The sequence below is a fragment of the Bison bison genome, unplaced genomic scaffold (assembly GCF_000754665.1).
Source record: "Bison bison bison isolate TAMUID 2011002044 unplaced genomic scaffold, Bison_UMD1.0 scf7180017864519, whole genome shotgun sequence".
In the NCBI taxonomy this organism is placed as follows: Eukaryota; Metazoa; Chordata; class Mammalia; order Artiodactyla; family Bovidae; genus Bison; species Bison bison.
In genome coordinates this window covers 8,142,746-8,161,979 of record NW_011495072.1, presented here as the reverse complement: position 1 = coordinate 8,161,979, position 19,234 = coordinate 8,142,746, and the positions used below count along the sequence as shown (strand labels likewise).

The following is a 19,234-nucleotide window of genomic DNA, read 5'->3' as shown; positions in this document are numbered from 1 at the left end:
ATAACAGTTAAATAGTTTGAACCTTCCATGTTGTGTGTATTATATCTACGTGTCTCAGATCTGATGCAAAGACACCCTTAACTATGATTAAGTAGAATCTACCCTGATTAGTTTCATTTTATTTTAAAGCATTCTTTAAATTGCTTTTGCAATAATAAATGGTGAAGTATTACAACTTTCACATAGAATAAGCTTAAAGAGTCTTGAATTCCTTTCCACTGATGCCTCAGTCATAAAATAGGTATAACTCTTCTAACATCTAGGATATAACTTTGTTGGTTTTGGCCAAAAGCCATTGCAGAATTCCCAGGCAAGAAAATTTACAGACAAAAATGTTGTAGACAGGACAAGGTTAGAAATATATTTAAGAATTTGAGGCTGTAATATTTAACTATTGGGAGTTTTTTAAACTGCCAGAGTTAAAAATTTAAAAATTGATGTTACATATATGTCTGTGTTAACAATAAATTATTTACTTTTTCCAAAAATATTCTTAAAATAATAATAATTATAAGGATCTTATGGCAGTGCCAAAAATATAGAACAAACAAAAGCTATCATGGAAGGTGCTGTGGCTTAAGAAAATCACAAATACAAGTTCACTGTAAGTTGAGTGTGACATCTGCTTTTGGTCATGGCCTTGTGCTTTTTTTGGAAGCAGATTATTATGAAGGCTGGTCTGAGATGAGGAAGGTAAAATTGAATTTGGCAAAAAACAGACATTGTCCTATACTAGTAAGCTTGTTAAGTGTGTTTGCATTGAAAAAAAAAATCAGATATACACTCACATAATAACAGATCTGTGAATATATTTAAATGTACTCAAAGTTGAAGCATTCTTTGTCACCCATAAGCCTGGACATAACAGTTCTTTGACCAAAAATGATCCCATTTTGGTAAATGATTTTTAGGAAGAGATTTTAGAATTGGAGTAGGTAATTTAAATCTTTGCTGAAAGATTACATGAACATAAGCTTATAACTGAGAGAAGTCCAGTTGCTGCCCATATGAGAACTGGGGTATTAAGAATCAAGCAGAACTTTATTTAGGGAATTGAATTATGAGGTTTTTAGATGTACATTCATAACCTTTACTATGAAATGTGTTTTAGAAGAGAATCAGTTGCCATCTGGGGCCATGGCAACTAGCCCCCCAAAAACACATTTTTATGTGTTTTATATGGTTGGAATTTATATAGCTAATACTTTTTGTTCCTACTCTCTGAATAATGTGCATATATGAAATCCTAGCTTTCAAAAAAGAGGCATAAAGGTGTAATTATTAGGCATTCTACTAAATTATCAACTAGAACCTTCAGCTAAGTGTAGCTGTTAAGAGCATGAGCTTTCATATTAGACAGACATAAGTTTGAGTTCTGCCATTTAACTGTATGATCTTAGACCATTTACTTACTCTGTTAACCTGTATCAGTAAAATGGCACAGTTATCTCAAGAATTAAACGAGACAGTAAATGGTAATCAAGGTGCTCAGTGCCCATTTACTGTTAGTTATTATTATTAGAACGTAAGTTTTAAAGTTCACCTATTTAGGAACAAAGTTACATTCCATAAAGCAAGATACACTGATAGCATGCTGTCCTTCATAAGAAAGATGAACATTTTAAATTAAAATCTTTGTTATCAGAAGGGCTTGTACTGTAGCTTGTTTTTCTTATGGGAATTGATGGTTTTGAGCTGATCCACCCCCACCCTCACAACCTAACACGTGTATTTTGAGACAGTTGGCAAGGGTTAAGGGTGTACTGTGGGGCATGGAACAGATGTTACATTGCATTCCCTTTTCTCTGCCTTTATAATGAAAACAGGAAATACAGAGACAGTTTGGAAACATTTTTCAAATTGATTTTTTTCCATTGATTTCTTTATTTCTCTACTGATTGATTTGACATATTTGTTGTATGTTGGCTTTTTATTTGCTTTATTGAGATAAAATTGACATGCATATATTTAATGTATATAAATTGATGTTTTGATATATGTATCCCCCATGAAACCTTTACTACCATGAAGATAGTGTACATATCCATCATCTCTCAAATTTTCTTCATGCCCCTCTGCAACCTCTTAACCTTCCCAACTCCTCCCCATAACCCCCACCTCAAAACCACCAATCCTCTAGAGGTTAGTTTACATTTTCTGGAATTTTATGTAAGTGGAATAATCATACAGAATGTAATCTTTTATCTGGCCTGGTTCTTTGACTCAGTATAATTATCTTGAGGTCTATGTTGATGTTATATTGTCAGTTCATTCCTTTCATTACCAAGTAGTGTCCATTGTGGGCTTGTGGGCTTCCCCAGTAGCTCATCTGTTAAAGAATCTGCCTGCAATGCAGGAGACCCCAGTTTGATTCCTGGGTCAGGAAGATCCCCTGGGGAAGTGATAAGCTACTCACTCCAGTATTCTTGGGCTTCCCTGGTGGCTCAGACAGTAAAGAATCCACCTGCAGTACAGGAGACCTAGGTTCGATCCCTGAGTTGAGAAGATCGGCTGGAGGAGGGCATGGCAACCCACTCCAGTACTCTTGCCTGGAGAACCCCCGTGGACAGAGGAGCCTGGCAGGCTACAGTCCATGGGGTCACAACTGAGCGACTAAGCACAGCACAGCATAGTGTCCACTGTGTGTGTGTATCAGTTTGTTTTGTTAGTTCATGATAGTTTGTTTCCAGTTTGGGACTATTGCAAATAAAGTTCCTATGAACATTCATACACAAGACTTTGTATGGACATGCAGTGGCACCCCACTCCAGTACTCTTGCCTGGAAAATCCCATGGACTAAGGAGCCTGGTAGGCTTCAGTCCATGGGGTCGCGAAGAGTCGGACACGACTGAACGACTTCGCTTTCGCTTTCGCACTTATATTTCTTTTGGATGAATACCTAGGAATAGAATGGGTATGTTATGTGGTAGATGTATGTTTAACTTTTTAAGAAACGGTCAAATTGTTGTCTAAAGTAGTTTTGCCATTTTCATTCCCACCAGCATGTATAAGAGTTCCATTTGCTCCACATCCTCACCAGTACTTGATTTGGCCAGTCCTTTAAGTTTTAGTCTTTCTAATAGGTATATAATATGCCATTGCAGTTTTAATTTGAATTTCCCTGCTGACTAATGATGTTGAGCATCTTTTCATGCTTATTTGCCATCTATGTTGTTTTTCTTCCATAAAATATTTGTTCAAATCTTTTGCACATTTTTAAATTGAGTTGATTTTTTCATTACTGCATTTTGAACATTCCTTGTATATCTGGACTCAAGTACTTTAATAGATATATACTTTAATAGGTATATTTTCTCCCTATCTGTGGCTTATCATTTCATACTCTTAACTGTATCTTTTGAAGAGCAGAAGTTTTTCATTTTGATGAAGTCCATTTTATCAATGTCTTTTATAGATTTTGCTTTTAGTATCATATAACTAATATTTAGTGTCATATAAGAAATCTTTGCCTAAACTGATGTCAGAAACGTTTTCTCTTGTGTTTCTATAATTTTATAGTTTAAGTTTTACACTTGTATCTATGATACAACTTCATTTTGTTATATGGTAAAATATATGGATCAAATAATAAATTTTTTTGCTTATGGACAGACAATTGTTCTAGCCTCATTTGTTAAAAAGACTGTCCTTCCTTTGTAGAAGGCTTTGGCCTCCTTGTCACAATCCATTTTCCATATATTTTTGAGCTTATTTCTGGATTTTCTGTTCTATTCCATTGCTCCACTTGTCTACCTTGATGCCTGTACCATATTTTCTTGAATACTGTGGCCTTTTATGTAAGTCTTAAAATTAGGTAATGTTAATCCTCCAACTTCTGTTCTCTTTGAACATTGTTCATGGGTCTTAGCATTTCCATATGAATTTTAGAATCAGCTAATTGCTAATCCATGAACATGATTTTTCTCTCCATTTACTCAGCAGTGCTTTATAGTCCTCATTGTATAGGTCTTTAATATCTTTTGTCAGTTTTATCACTATCTGTTTTATGATTATTATAACTAGCATTGTTTTTAATGTTAATTTCTGATTGTTTACTGCTGTTATATAGACATGAAATTGATTTTGTATATTGATCCTTTATCCTGCAACCTTACTAATCTTATGTATTAGTTCTAATAGCTTTTTTATAAATTTCATTGGATTTTCTATAATCATGTTTGCAAATAAAGACAATTTTACTTCTTTTTTTCTAATCTGATTTCCATCTATTTATTGCCTTATTGTATTGGTTAGAACCTCCAGTACAAAGTTAAATAGAAGTAGTGTGGATATCTTTGTTTTGTTTCTGAACTTAGGGAGGAAACACTCAGTTTTTCATCATTAAATATGCTAGCTGTAGGTTTTCGTAGATGTTCTTTATCAAGTTGAGGAAATGTCCTTCTGTTTCTAGTTTGCTGAGACTTAGAATAGATTCTGTCATGTGCTTTCTCTGTATCTGTTTTTTGGTTTTTTGGTTGGTTGGTTTTTAGATTAAAAGCTCCAACATGTATTGTTTCATAGATGTTACTATTAGACCTTCCTCCCATTTATTAAGTCATTTCAGATAACTTCAAGTTCATAAATTTACAATGAGGTTATAGAGCCCAGGCTTCCCTGATTCCTCAGTTGGTCAAGAATACGCCTGCAATGCAGGAGACCCCAGTTCAATTCCTGGGTTGGGAAGGTGTGCTGGAGAAGGAAAAGGCTACCCACTCCAGTATTCTGGCCTGGAGAATTCCATGGATTGTACAGTCCACGGGGTCGCAAGAGACAGACATGACTGGGCGACTTTCACTTTCACTGTAGAGCGCAGCCAGGGTGAGACAGGATGTACTCCAAGTCTGGAGGGGCTGCGCAGTTCCTCAGTGGCGTCCCCTGAGGAGGCCTGGCCTCCACTGTTTGCTCCTGCACATCTGAATGTGGCCTTTCTCCGGCTGTGGCCGTTTCATCTCCTGATTCTAGTGCTCTGCCACTTTGCTGTCTAGAAGACTGATCCAAGCTTCCTGGCCCCATCTCTTCTTAGGCCTCAAATACATACTGTGAGGTTCAGGAGAGCTTGCCAGTTTGAAGGCTAAGAACATTGGCTTGAAGGAGGAACTGCCATGCCAGCATATACTGTCCTTAATCATACTGCAGAAACTGCTTTCATTCTGGGGATGGTGAGTCCTAAAAGATGATGGCCAAGAAGCAGATGTTCTAAGGGAATTACTCTGAAAGTTTATTCCAAGAGAGAGCCATGTGGCCACCTGCTTTTTATCATATTTCTAATAGCTGCTCCATTTCCTCAAGCGCTGTTGTAAAATCATTTATTTGACTCTTATATAAGGTCTGTTGTTCTTTGAACTGGGCGTCTTCTTTCATCTTCAGCCTTACCTTTAAGACCTGCAACTCCTCCCATCTATTTTTTGGCTGTTTCGTTAAAAAGCTTCAGCTTATCTTGCAAAGTTTCTAACAGCAGTGTAGAGTCCATGTGATCTGTAGTGGCGAGTCTAGGTATGTATGATACCAGGGTCTCACTGCCTGGCTTGAGGCCCTTGCCCTCTAAAACTGCTCGACAGTTGTTCTAAAACTTCTCCATTAGCTCCACCTTCTGGGTCAGGTCCTTCAGTTCTCCCTGAGTTTGAGTCAACTTCTGGTGCAACTGCTTGTTGATGGCCTTTAAGAGCTGGTTCTTATTCTCGAGCTCTTCCTCTGATTTCAGTTTACTAAGTGATCTGTGGCTCTTGCTGATGTTACTCCTGGTGGCAGTGTCTGTAGCTTTCACCTGCCCATTCTCGCGTCTTGGTCTGATGATTTTTCTAACATCATTCTCCGAACCTCTTGAACAAGGTCTGGAAGCATCAACTTCTTTGGACTTAACAGGCAATAGGCTCTTAGAAGTGTCTTGAGTTTGTGCGTATGTGGGTAGGCCACTACTTAACACAGAGGAGGGCTGCAAGGTGTATGCCATCTTAACCATGCTGGCATTGTAACAGGGTGGCATGGCTGGGGCCCAGGTACCTGCTGCTTCCACCCACAGGCCTCATCCGAGAACTACTTCCCTGGTGGCTCAGACGGTAAAGCATCTGCCTACAGTGCGGGAGACCTGGGTCTGATCTCTGGGTCAGGAAGATCCTCTGGACAAGGAAATGGCAACCCACTCCAGTATTCTTGCCTGGAAAATCCCATGGACGGAGGAGCATAGTAGGCTGCAGTCCATGGGGTCGCAAAGAGTCAGACATGACTGAGCGACTTCATTTCACATTTTTTTTTTCATGTCCTTGCTGTTTCTGAAATATTGTCTGAAAAAGAATTTCATCCCCTTTCTTACTGACTTTCTCTTAACAAGTAGATTGATGTGGAGTAGCTTTTTTAGCTTTGTCTTATGGCTTTTCTGGGCTTTGCTGATAACTCAGTTGGTCAAGAATCCACCTGCAATGCAGGAGACCCTGGTTCAATTCCTAGGTCAGGAAGATCCGCTGGAGAAGGGATAGGCTACCCACTCTAGTATTCTTGGGCTTCCCTTGTGGCTCAGCTGGTAAAGAATCCACCTACAATGTGGGAAACCTGGGTTCAATCCCTGGGTTGAGAAGATCCCTTGGAGAAGGGAAAGGCTACCCACTCCAGTATTCTGGCCTGGAGAATTCCATGGGGTTACAAAGAGTCAGACATGACTGAGCAACTTTCACATGGCATCTTAGAAACTAGAATTCTCTAACTTCAAATTTTGTGCAGTAGAGTTTAGTAATCAAATTATTTTCTCCAATGGCAAAAGTTAATTTTAATTTAAAAATCAAATCATAAACATTTGCAAAAGAAAACCAAACCAAAAAAAAAAAAGCCCTCTGCTACTTTAATGAACTGCTGTCCTTTAAAGCAACTTTTATCCTTTGACTTTAATAATTTTAATAGTTTATTGGTTTCTACGATATTTTTATCAAACAGGAAAAAACAATATATACATTTTTTTACCTTCTGACAGAATATTATTACCTCTTTCCTAGGAGTAACAAAAGCAGTTTATCTATTTGAAAGAAATTTAATGATTATCTTTTTACGTTAAATCATTTAAATTGCATTTTAGTATGTCATATCACAGGAAATAGACATCAAAATGATACAAATGAACTTATTTACAAAATAGAAATAGACTCATAGACATAGAAAACAAATTTATGCTTATCAAAGGGGAAGGAGGGAATGATAAATTGGGAATTGGGGATTATCAGATATACAATATTGTGTATGAAATAGATAAAGAATAAACAAGGACCTAGTGTATAGCACTGGGAACTGTGTTCAGTATCTCATAATAACCTATCATGGAAAAGAATCTGAAAAAGCATATATATATATATGTATATTTATCATTGTCTGATATCAACTATTTGCTATTTTCTAAGAAAGAAGTAAAAAAAGATATAGCTGTTTAATCACATGTCATCATTTATATTACATATTGTGGCATTTCGGATGTGTAAGCATAACGGTACCAGAAAAACAAGCACATTTACCATTTAACTGACATCTTCCAGTGGGCTGTTTTTCTTACATCTTTGAGGAAAGAAAGGCGGAATTCAGTTTGTAAAATGCTACCTATTTAGAGAAGACACAGTTGTCTAGTAGTTGGGGAAAGCTTCAGAGAAGATTACAGCAGTGGGGAATTTCACTGCATTTTTCAGCCTGAAACTAAAACAAATAAAAAAGGGAAACAGCTTATTCCTGTTGTTTTTACTTCCTCTTATTGTGTCTTCCTTGCATGCGTTAGCCTTGTGATTTGTGATTAATCAGAGGTTATTTCTAGTTGTCCCCATAAGGAGAAGAGAAAGAAAGATGAAGAGGTTGCTTCTAAAGTAAAAGCCTGCGGTCCATCATTTAGTATTTCAGTTCAGCCAGTTTAGGAATAATTTGAAAGATAGACGGAAACTATCTTGTGTATTTGCTGAAAATCCTTATGGAAAAGAAGTATGTATAGACTCAAGCTGAGAATTTTATTATATGGGAAATTATTTCCTTAGAAAAGCACAGCAATAAATCTATTCCACGAAACCATTCTTGTGTGTGCACAAGGATGCTCATTGCAGTATTATTTAATACGGTATTTGAAAAATATAAACAGCCTAAAATATCCATCAGTAAAAATATAGGTAAAAATATGGGTGCATAACTGATACATCCTTATTATGGAATATTATATAATCACATGTTTTTTGATGAGAAAGCAAAAGCTATGTATTTACTGTCTTCAAAAGCTCTTTAAGACACACTAAGTGAAAACAAGTTGCAGAACAGTTTCATAGAAAATAATATCTGTGTAATTACACATACACCCCCTACACACACACACACACACACACATGTACATGCTTGAAAAATGTCTGGAAGGATGTCTATCATACTAAGATATGAAGGCTATGAAGATATATCTATCATACTAAGATATGAAGATATGAAGGCTAAGAACCTTCAGAAAAGAAAGAGAAATTGGGTATGTTTAGGAAGGACTTCAGCTTTATCTATGGAGTTAAAATTTTATGAGAAAATAGTCATTTGCTAATGGTGAAATTAAAATAAAAGTTGTATTTCTAAGAAATACAGTATGAGCAGTGGGATGGCAAGGAGTTAAGAACAACATTTACTTTTTAAACTTCAGGTAATTTACACTTCTCACAGAAATCTGTATAAATATAGTTAAGAGAGTAGAGAAGTATAGCATGCCTGGGGCAAGCATGAGCTTACTACCTCTATATCCCTGATTTTCTCCCCAAAAAGCAGACTAAATTTCTGACTGATTTTCAAATTCTGCCTTTGTGTAGGATACCTAAAAGTTATTCTTCCAGAGCAGTTTCTTTCAGAGGTCATGGATTCAAATTATGTAAAGCTAACAACATATGTGTGTGAAGCCAAGAAATGTTAATATAATAGCAAAAGACCTACTACCTTTCAAAGTATTTTTCCTGTCTTCAGTTCCATTATATGTAGTTCATAATATTTCATCATTTAATAACAACAAAAAGTATATTCTGCCTCAAAAAGTCAACTTCACCCAGTGAGTGCTAAGATATGCATAAGTTAAAAAAAAAAGTTTTAATCTAATTCAATACCTAATGTGTTGTCTGTTCAACGAAAGACTGAATTCATTGGTAGACATGAGTATGAGATTATTTAATTCAGAAATCTCTTGTTGATTTGAAACTTCATAAACAGAACTTCTCATATAAGTGTACCTAATACATTTTTGTACAGTTGAAGCATACTTTTTTTCTGTTTTTCTTTGCACTTTATCTTGCTGCACTGCATGCCGCATATCTATTGATAGACCCTAGAAAGTTCTTCAGAAATATTTGTCATCTGAGAAAATAAGTTAAGGCCCTTTAAGTTTAACTTGAATGTATTCAAGCCTCAAAAAATAGGTTGCCACTTATTAATTCATATTTTTGAGAAAAGAGATTTACCTATAGTAATATAGTTTGCCAACTAAAAATTGCCACTCGCCATCTGGTTCTGCAAGAATGAAGTCACTAGCCACCGCAGTCACTAGCCTTCAACACATCCTGAAAGGAGTTCAGGGCAGAGATCAGGATTGAGGCACTCTGTGCCCTGGGAGGAACTGGCAAAACAGGACTTCAGTAGATATTGTCAAGAGAAGGTTTTATGAGCCCAATTTCTTGCATCTTCTCATATGTAGAAAACCACTGAGATCATTAATGGGGACTTCTGCTCCTTATGACTAGCAGCAACCTCTGCCAAAATGTGAGCCTGACTGTGTTTTCCCATCGCCAGAATCATGTATACAGGACCTTCCCTCTTACTCTTTGGGCACTCCCTCAGGGCTGTCTGGGAGGCTCTCTCCCAGTCTGCACCCAAGTAAAACTTAACTCGCAGCTTTCACACTGTGCATTTTTTTCAGCTGACAAGTTTCATAATTTCACTGTTGCTGATAATTTCCACTCGGTGACATTATTTACATCTCACCCCTGTACAAAGAAAGAACAATTTGTTCTTCAGACAGGAAATTATTGCTTTGTGTTTGTTTCCATATTTTTAGTCAAGGATACCAAATAATTAGGATATGCACCTTTGTTCACTGTGTATCTGTATTCAACTAAAATATTTTAAAACCATACTGACATTTTACCTCCATATCCTTTCCTATCAAGTTGAGATCTGCATCCCCTAAGTGGTTAGTAATGGGAGTTTTGAGAGGATCAAGGAAAAGAGTACAGTACTTTTTTAAGGGTACAGCATTGCTTGTCTTTCTTCATCTGTCTGGATATATTTACAAAAAATAATGTTTCCTACACTTTTCAACTAAGGACCCCTGTGGGCATCTGTCTAAATTACACATGTCCTTTATCTTTTGGGATATATTTCTTTAACCCCCATTTGGCTTTCACAAAATATTCATTATTCCTCCTTTAGTTACTTTCCAAATTGATAGCTCTGAGTTCTTTTCTGTTTAAAATCTTCCTTTCAGTCTCCTGTCCTTCCTCTCCTGACAGTATCTTTCATCCTAGAAATCATTAAAGGAAAAGAGAACTAAAACAAAGTCTTCCTAGATTTAGAATAGAACCAGTTTTCCTGTTCCTTATAGATTAAAATGGAGAAAGGGTCTAGGTTATCCCATTCTTGTCTTCAGTAACATTTAAAGTTTCCTAATGGTATCAACACTCTAAAATAAAAACAAAAGGAAGGGCTTATGTATCTCCAAACAAAGATTTCCTGTTCTGATCCAGGCATACTCTAATCCCCTTCCGTGCACTTTTATCATGAAGATAAAAGTAGTCTTGGGTCAGAATCACTTGGAATTAATAGTTCAGTTCAGTTCAGTCGCTCAGTCGTGTCTGACTCTTTGTGACCCCATGAATCGCAGCACGCCAGGCCTCCCTGTCCATCACCAACTCCTGGAATTAATAGTAGCAGTGATCAACTTCCACATGCTTGGTTTCACCATATATTCAGTGCCTTACTGTAGTGATGAACATTACCAGTTCACATTTTATCATTAAACACCCCACAATGCACAAAGAGCCCACTTTTTACTTTTCATTCCTGGCTTCTTTACCCCTTTCCTCATCCTGTTCTCTAAAAAACAATCCTTTTCTGACTGGAGTCCTAAGCCAGCTGGTTGAAACTGAGTAGTAACTAGCTACCTCCCTCCGCATAAGGCTTCAGTGACAATAGAAATTGCCACCTTCCTGTCCTCTGACTTGTGATACAGAGCTTGTTAGAACGCGTAATTAGCACTGTCCTTGCTTCTGTCTGCCTGCCCTGACATCTTGTTCTCGCTGAGGCATGGTTCGCAGACCATACTGGTCCCCTTTTTCGTTCCTCCCTGTCTCTGCACTCCCTTTGACCATCCTCTTACTCCTATTTACTTGATACACTTAATTGTGAACACTTTTACTTCTCAGCCAAGCAAGAACCCCTTTCCCAAGGCCTTACATTTGCGCAGCTTGTTTCCTGTCATATTTCCCTGTAGTATCAGTCTGTGTTTTTTTAATTGAAGAATCTTGCTTCAAATCAGATTGATAGTTAAGACCTCTCCCACAGTTATACATCTTCAAATCCTTCCGCCTCAGAATCCCCTAACTAGAGAAAGAAGACACCCTTTCACAGCTTATTTACGAGCTCTTTTTTTAGTATTTTATCACTGAAGTTAGTTTCTACATTGTCTGTTAATACATAGTAAAAGAGCCAGAGCACATCTCTAATAAAGATGCTTTTAAAGTATCACACAGTTATAGTGTGCTGTCTGGGTCTCCTTATGTAATACTTCAGAGACAGTTTTTGGATAGTGTGACCCGCCCCCCAACCTCATGGTGTTTCCTGTGATTCATTAAGTTGCTGATAGTCCCATTTATCTGCCAGAACCCACCCACTTCCAGGGTTGGCCTTTTCCTTCCTACTCCTTATGAGTGTAAGGTCTGAGTCTTAGAAAGTTCTGATCAAACAAATGGCACTTGGTGTTCTTTAAACATTAATGGTATTGTTTAGAAAGCATTCAATAAGCAGAAACAGCTTGTTTATTTCTGCTGTCAGGCCTTCAACTTGTCTGGCAAATTTTAAGCTCTTGAAAGCAGGGGCTTAGTCAAATCTACATCCCCCTAACATCACCCACATCTCTTAGCATAAAAGTACCCAGCAAACATTAAGCATTCAGTGTAAGGATTCAAAGCATGTGCCTGTGAACCAACCATATGTCCAGAAAATTTTCTCAGATTTCTCCAATGCCATTTTTGATTGTCTAATCCTAGTAACACAGACTTTTTTTCCCCACATTTTGTATATTTGATATTAGGTGAAACTTCTCCTGCTTTGTAAGCTTTTATAACATTAATCAATTTAAAACAGTAATGCTGATTCCTTATCATTTCTTTTAGAATTTACATATTTATTATAGCTAAACTGCTTAAAATTATAGATTTAGGAGTTACACTTCTTACGTTCTTCTTTCTATTCTAGTGTTTTTCAGACTTTTTTGACAGGGACACCTAGTCAAAAAGAGACTTTGCATCATGACCCAAGGGATATACCAACACACACACTTGCCCTCACACACATACCTCTAAATTCTTATGCCAAAAGAAAAGTTTCTTGAAGTAGTGCTCATAATGTTCAGTGCTCTGCGATGTTTCCAGTTCTGTTCCAGTTCATTTTTAAGCGCTGATCATGACCTCCTAAATTGCATTTCATTCCTCTGACGGACTGGGGAATATCTGTTTACGTGTATTTCTCTTTCAGTTAACATACACAGTACTTACTGTACACCATTCACTCTTCTTCTCCACTACCTACCTGGCTTCGTAGCCTGGGGAAAGTCGCATATTAATGGTCAGTTTCTTCTACAAAGTAGAGATACAGTGCTGTCTACTGCAGAGGAGGCTGTTAGGGTGAGACGAGCTGTGTAAAGCTCTGAGCGCGCTGCCCAGCAGGTAATAAGCTCTCCAGTGTGAGCACCTCTCTTGTTTCTGCTGTTGTTATTGCTATTAAAATTACTTTGGTTTGAACTTTCCCATGTTTCTGAAACACTATATATTATATATAACTTAATTTTCCCTTTAATTCTCGTTATATATATTTACATTTTTAAACTAGAGGTATATTTTAGATCTAGTGAAATGCATCGATGTTAAGTGTTGAGTTCAGTAAGTTTTGACAAATTCCACTCCGTTTGACCTATACTCCTATCAAGACATAAACATTCTAATCACACCAAAAAGTTATCACATGCCCCTCCCTGGTCATTTGTCCTCCCTATATCCAGATGTAACCACTGTTCTGATTTTCTTCACTGTAGATTAGTTTTGCCATTAGAACAGTCACACAGAATGTGTTCTTTTTGTCTGGCACTTTTTTTTATTTGATATAAGGATTTTCAGGTTCGTTAGTATCATTGTATGTATCAGTCATTTGTTCCTTTTTAGTTCTGAGTAGTATTTCTTTTGGGGGGTTGTTGGGGGTCTTTGTTGCCGCACATGGGTTGTGGGGGGAGTGGGGGCTGTTCACTGCAGAGCACGGGCTCTGAGCACGTGGGCTTCAGTAGTTTCAGCACACGGGCTCAGTAGTTGTGGTGCATGGACTTAGTTGCTCTGCAGCATGTGGGATCTTCCCAGAGCAGGGATCAAACCCAGGTCCCCTGCATTGCCAGGCAGATTTTTATCCTCTGTGCCACAAGGGAGGTCCCTGAATAGTTTTCCATTGTATGAATGCATCACATTTTATTTTTTATCTATTCTACTAGTGATTGATATTTGTTTACAGTTTAGGGCTAGTATGAATGAAGCTACTCTGGATAACTGTGTATATGTCTTTGTGAATATATGTTTTCATCTCTTTTAGACAAATACTTAGAAGTGGAGTTGGAGGTAGGCATTTTCTAACTTTATGAGAAACTTCCAGGTTAATTTCCAAAATAATTATACCATTTATACTCCCACCAGCAATGTGTGAGTATTCTAGTTACTCCATACCTTTCCAGCATTTAATGTTGTTGGTCTTTAATTTTAGCCTTTCTAATGGCTGTATCGGAGAAGGCAATGGCACCCACTCCAGTACTCTTGCCTGGGAAATCCCATGGACGGAGGAGCCTGGTGGGCTGCGGTTCATGGGATCGCTAAGAGTCGGACACAACAGAGCGATTTCACTTTCACTTTCATACATTGGAGAAGGAAATGGCAACCCACTCCAGTGTTCTTGCCTGGAGAATCCCAGGGATGGGGGAGCCTAGTGGGCTGCCGTCTCTGGGGTTGCACAGAGTCGGACATAACTGAAGTGACTTAGCAGTAGCAATGACTGTATGCTGCTGCTGCTGCTAAGTCGCTTCAGTCGTCTCCGACTCTGTGCGACCCCATAGACGGAAGAGCCTGCCCACCAGGCTCCTCCGTCCCTGGGATTCTCCAAGCAAGAACACTGGAGTGGGTTGCTATTTCTTTCTCCAGTGCATGAAAGTGAAGTCGCTCAGTGGTGTCTGACTCCTAGCGACCCCATGGACTACAGCCTACCAGGCTCCTCCGTCCATGGGATTTTCCAGGCAAGAGTACTGGAGTGGGTTGCCATGGCTGTATAGTAGTATCTTATTGTTTTAATTTACATCTCCCTGATCACTAATGAGTTGAGCATGTTTTCGTGTGCTTTTTGCCCATTTATATTTTATTTTTAGGTCTGTAATCCATTCCTGCTTTGTATGGTATTAGGTAGGTGTTGACTCTCATTATATTTTAAGAGATATATGGTTCCCTAAATAAAAGAGATTAAGCTCTAATACAGCATTAAAAATTATACTTTCAAATCCTTAGTTTATATTTAGACCGTTAATTTGTTCAGGTCTTATAGAATTCCTTACACATTTTCTTCCCCACTTGAAAAAGTTGTTTCTGTAGACCCAGTCCAGAATGTGTATGTAACTTGTTTCAATCACATACATAGTCTATAATAATAAAACAGAACAAAGACAAAAAACTCAACACACTTATTTCAACTTCGTTAGTTTCTCAGGACTCTCTGGAATTTGAATGTTGAAGCAGCTACATTATTCTGTTTACCCATATTCTTATTCTATCAATAAGTAGTCTACTAGCTAGAAGTATTATACTTGCAGTTATTTGTACTAAACTTACCATTTTTAGTCTTCAAAAGAATTTATTACACTGGAGTCAGATAATAATATGATCCTCTGAACTTATGTAAATAATTGCTTTTGTAAATATCTGTGGATGCAAACTGACTCCAAGGAGAATCTTTTTTTTTTTACCAGCATGATGAACGTTTTATTAAAAAGACAAGGGGAATCTTTGAAGCTCGTTCTACTTCAAAGACAGTTTGCTAAATATATAGATTAGTGTTACCTTAAGTGATTATACTCAATAAATTCTAGATTTTCAGTTCAGTCACTCAGTCATGTCCGACTCTTTGCAACCCCATGAACTGCAGCACGCCAGGCCTCCCTGTCCATCACCAGCTCCCGGAGTTTACCCAAACTCATGTCCATTGAGTCGGTGATGCCATCCAACCATCTCATCCTCTGTCTTCCCCTTCTCCTGCCCTCAATCTTACCCAGCATCAGGGTCTTTTCAGCCCTTTTCATCAGGTGGCCAAAGTATTGGAGTCTCAGCTTCAACATCAGTCCTTCCAATGAACACCCAGCACTGATCTCCTTTAGGATGGATTGGTTGGATCTCCTTGCAGTCCAAAGGACTCTCAAGACTCTTCTCCAACACCACAGTTCAAAAGCATCAATTCTTCTGTGCTCAGCTTTCTTTATAGTCCAACTCTCACATCCATACGTGACCACTGGAAAAACCATAGCCTTGACTAGATGGACCTTTGTTGACCAAGGAATGTCTCTGCTTTTGAATATACTGTCTAGGTTGGTCATAACTTTTCTTCCAAGGAGTAAGCGTCTTTTAATTTCATGGCTGCAATCACCATCTGCGGTGATTTTGGAGCCCAAAAAAATAAAGTCAGCCACTGTTTCCCCATCTATTTCCCATGCAGTTGATGGGACCAGATGCCATGATCTTAGTTTTCTGAATGTTGAGCTTTAAGCCAACCTTTCACTCTCCTCTTTCACTTTCATCAAGAGGCTCTTTAGTTCTTCCTACTTTCTGCCATAAGGGTGATGTTATCTGCATATCTAAGGTTATTGATATTTCTCCGGGCAATCTTGATTCCAGCTTGTGCTTCTTCCAGCCCAGCATGTCTCATGATGTACTCTGCATATAAGTTAAATAAGCAGGGTGACAATATACAGCCTTGACGTACTCCTTTTCCTATTTGGAACTAGTCTAGATTTTACTAACAGCAAAAAAAAAAAAAAATATTGACCTCACTAAAATGATGAGAGTACAGAGGCTAAGACATCAAGAAAGAGGCTAGAAAATAAACATCTATTATATGCTTTAGGCCTAAGGCAAAATACAGAATGTAGGAAGAGAGATGTATGGTAAGTGCTTTTTCCTTCAAATAACTTAAAATCTAGCGAGGATGAAATAAAAGACAGGAAAGTGAGAAATGTTTATAACAACGCAGGAGATAAATACCAATTGACCACATTATATAATATGTCAAATACTAGTTGAAGATTGATTGCTAAGTAAATAGAATGTTATTGATTATCCAGGTTCCTGATATATTTTTAGTGATGTGTTACTTCTGAGTTATCTGGGATTGGTAAATTTTGTTTTGCTTTTAATGAAGATTTCCTAGCCTGATCCAGTTTTACAGAATCGTAAATCTGTGGAGTTGAGTTTAAGTCATTGACTCTAAAATAAAGGAAAATCTGTATTCTAAACTTATCTATTGAAAAAATTAATTCATATTTATTGTACTTACTTTGTGTCAAGTACAAGAGGAAGCATTTTTACATTACTCATTTAATTTGTATAACTATAGGTATATTGTTACCCTCATTCTACAGAAGAGGGATCTGAGGCACAGAGAAGTTAAGGTCGTTGCTAAAGGTAACACAGAATGTAATAGTGACGGGACTCTAGAGCCCAAAAGTATTAAAGAAAACAAACACATAGAAATCCAGATTTGAGAAGACAGCATTTATAGTTAAGTGGAAGGAGTATTCGGTTTTCGATAATATATTAGAAATTTTTTTCAGTGATGAAAATTTTCTCCTTGTTCCCATGATAAATTTTGTGCCATATTCTAAAAATTAAAGCATAATTCCAATGAGGTTAAATCCTTTTTTATCAATATTGTCCAACAGTAAAATCCAGTTTTCCTTCAGAAAGTAGAAAGGAACTTCTAGAACAAAGGGTATACTTATAATATCATTATCATCTTTATCCAGAACGGTTGCTTTATTTCCAGTTGCTCAGAGAGCTATTTATAGTTTATTAGGGACTCCAGATTATAAATGATTTAAGATTAATAGAATCAAACTGTGTGTGAAAAGAATTCTTTTTTACATGCTTTTGGTAACATTAACAAAAACCATTGTGGAATCATCTTGTTTGTCTTTCTGATACTTAGCACAGATAGTTAAAGGCATAACGTTTATATTGCTGATTACTTTTATAAGTATCACTTCAGAATTGGTGGTAAATGGCAAAGATGCATATCCTAATACAGTTATGATATCAACCTGAGTCTTGAAAATAAAACCTTCTTTTTGAATATAAGCCCTCAATTAAATGGGCCATAATTCTTCCACCTTTACGTTTGGGACCACTTCTTATGTTGGTGATTATTATCCAAAGAATAAAGAGATTGATTTCGTATTTTAAGATTGAAATATATATAATTTATACTATTATTTATGTATTATTAACTATTATTTATGTACATATATACATATTATACATAAATAATAATTATGTAGCATAATAAATTATTATAGAGAGAAGGTAACTTCTTCATATTTCTTTTTGTAGTTTATCATAGCAAAGCTGAAATTTTTGAAGAGCAAGCATGGCATATCCAAGGATATTATGTGGTTTTATTTTAAGTTTTCAGTAGTTGCATGCTTCATTCATCCTATAACAGTAAAAATAAATGAGTAATAGATGACTAGTATAGATGACTAGATTTGTCTGCTGTAGTAATATCCTCTATTATTGAATCTGTCTAATCAGCCAATTACTTTATTGTTATCTGGAATTAAAGATCATTGTGTTTTCTGACAATGTAGGAATTTGTGTTCAGTTAAAATACATTTTCACTTTAGTGAAAGTGAAAATAATGAAATTGCAAGCAATTGACTGGTTTTAGCAGCACTCCTGATCTCTTCTCCCTAAAAATGAAATCTAGATCATTTTAAAGTTCTTATAAAATATCTGAGATATCATTAAAATATTAAGCTCAGCCTTGACAGTTTTTAGAATAGGTATTTAAGTCTAAATTTTGACCTGAAATGTGAATGGTAGTGGTAGCATGTCTAGTCATTCACCTTGATAGCCAGATTCGAAGATGGCCCTCAATGAATGATCCCGCTCCTGATAGTCACACCATTATGTAGTCCCCACTGGCCACATTTACCAGGGTTGGTCTGTGTGATTGCTAGAACACATCAGAAATGCTGGTGAGTCACTTCTGAGATGAGGTTATAAGACAGGGGGACTTCACCTTGATGTGCCTGTGTCTATCTGTCTCTCGCTCTCTCACATCACTTGCTCTGTGGGAAGCCAGCACATGCTTGGAGACAAGGCCTAACCCAGCAACCAACCTTGGAAGTGGATCCTACTTGTGCCTTCAGATGGCTGCAGTCCTGGCCAACAGCTTGACTGCAACCTCATGAGACACTGAGCCAGAACCACCCAGCTCAGCCCTCAAGCCCTCCAAGATTCCTGACCCTCAGAAACTGTATGAGATTAAAAACGGTCCACTAAACATTTAAATTGGGGGTAATTTGTTAAATAGGAATAAATAACCATGTGAAGTGAAGTGAAGTCGCTCAGTCATGTCTGACTGCAACTCTATGGACTGTACCCTGCCAGGCTTCTCCATCCATGGGATTTTCCAGGATGAATGCTGGAGTGGGTTGCCATTTCCTTCTCCAGGGATCGATCCCAGGTCTCCCGCAATGCAGGCAGACTCTTTACCATTCTGAGCCACCAAGGAAGCCCAAATAACCATACAAGGAGATCAGCCCTGGGTGTTTCTTTGGAAGGAATGATGCTAAAGCTGAAACTCCAGTACTTTGGCCACCTCATGCGAAGAGTTGACTCATTAGAAAAGACTCTGATGCTGGGAGGGATTGGGGGCAGGAGGAGAAGGGGACGATAGAGGATGAGATGGCTGGAT

At 37.5% G+C, this 19,234-nt stretch overlaps 1 protein-coding gene and 1 pseudogene across 2 annotated transcripts in view; one reads left to right on the top strand and one right to left on the bottom strand.

Moving 5' to 3' along the window:
• Positions 1 to 19,234, top strand: part of CTTNBP2NL (CTTNBP2 N-terminal like) — a 51,683-nt gene that overhangs the window by 20,241 nt on the left and 12,208 nt on the right. The window lies entirely within an intron of this gene.
• Positions 4,738 to 11,277, bottom strand: LOC104981749 (annotated as a pseudogene).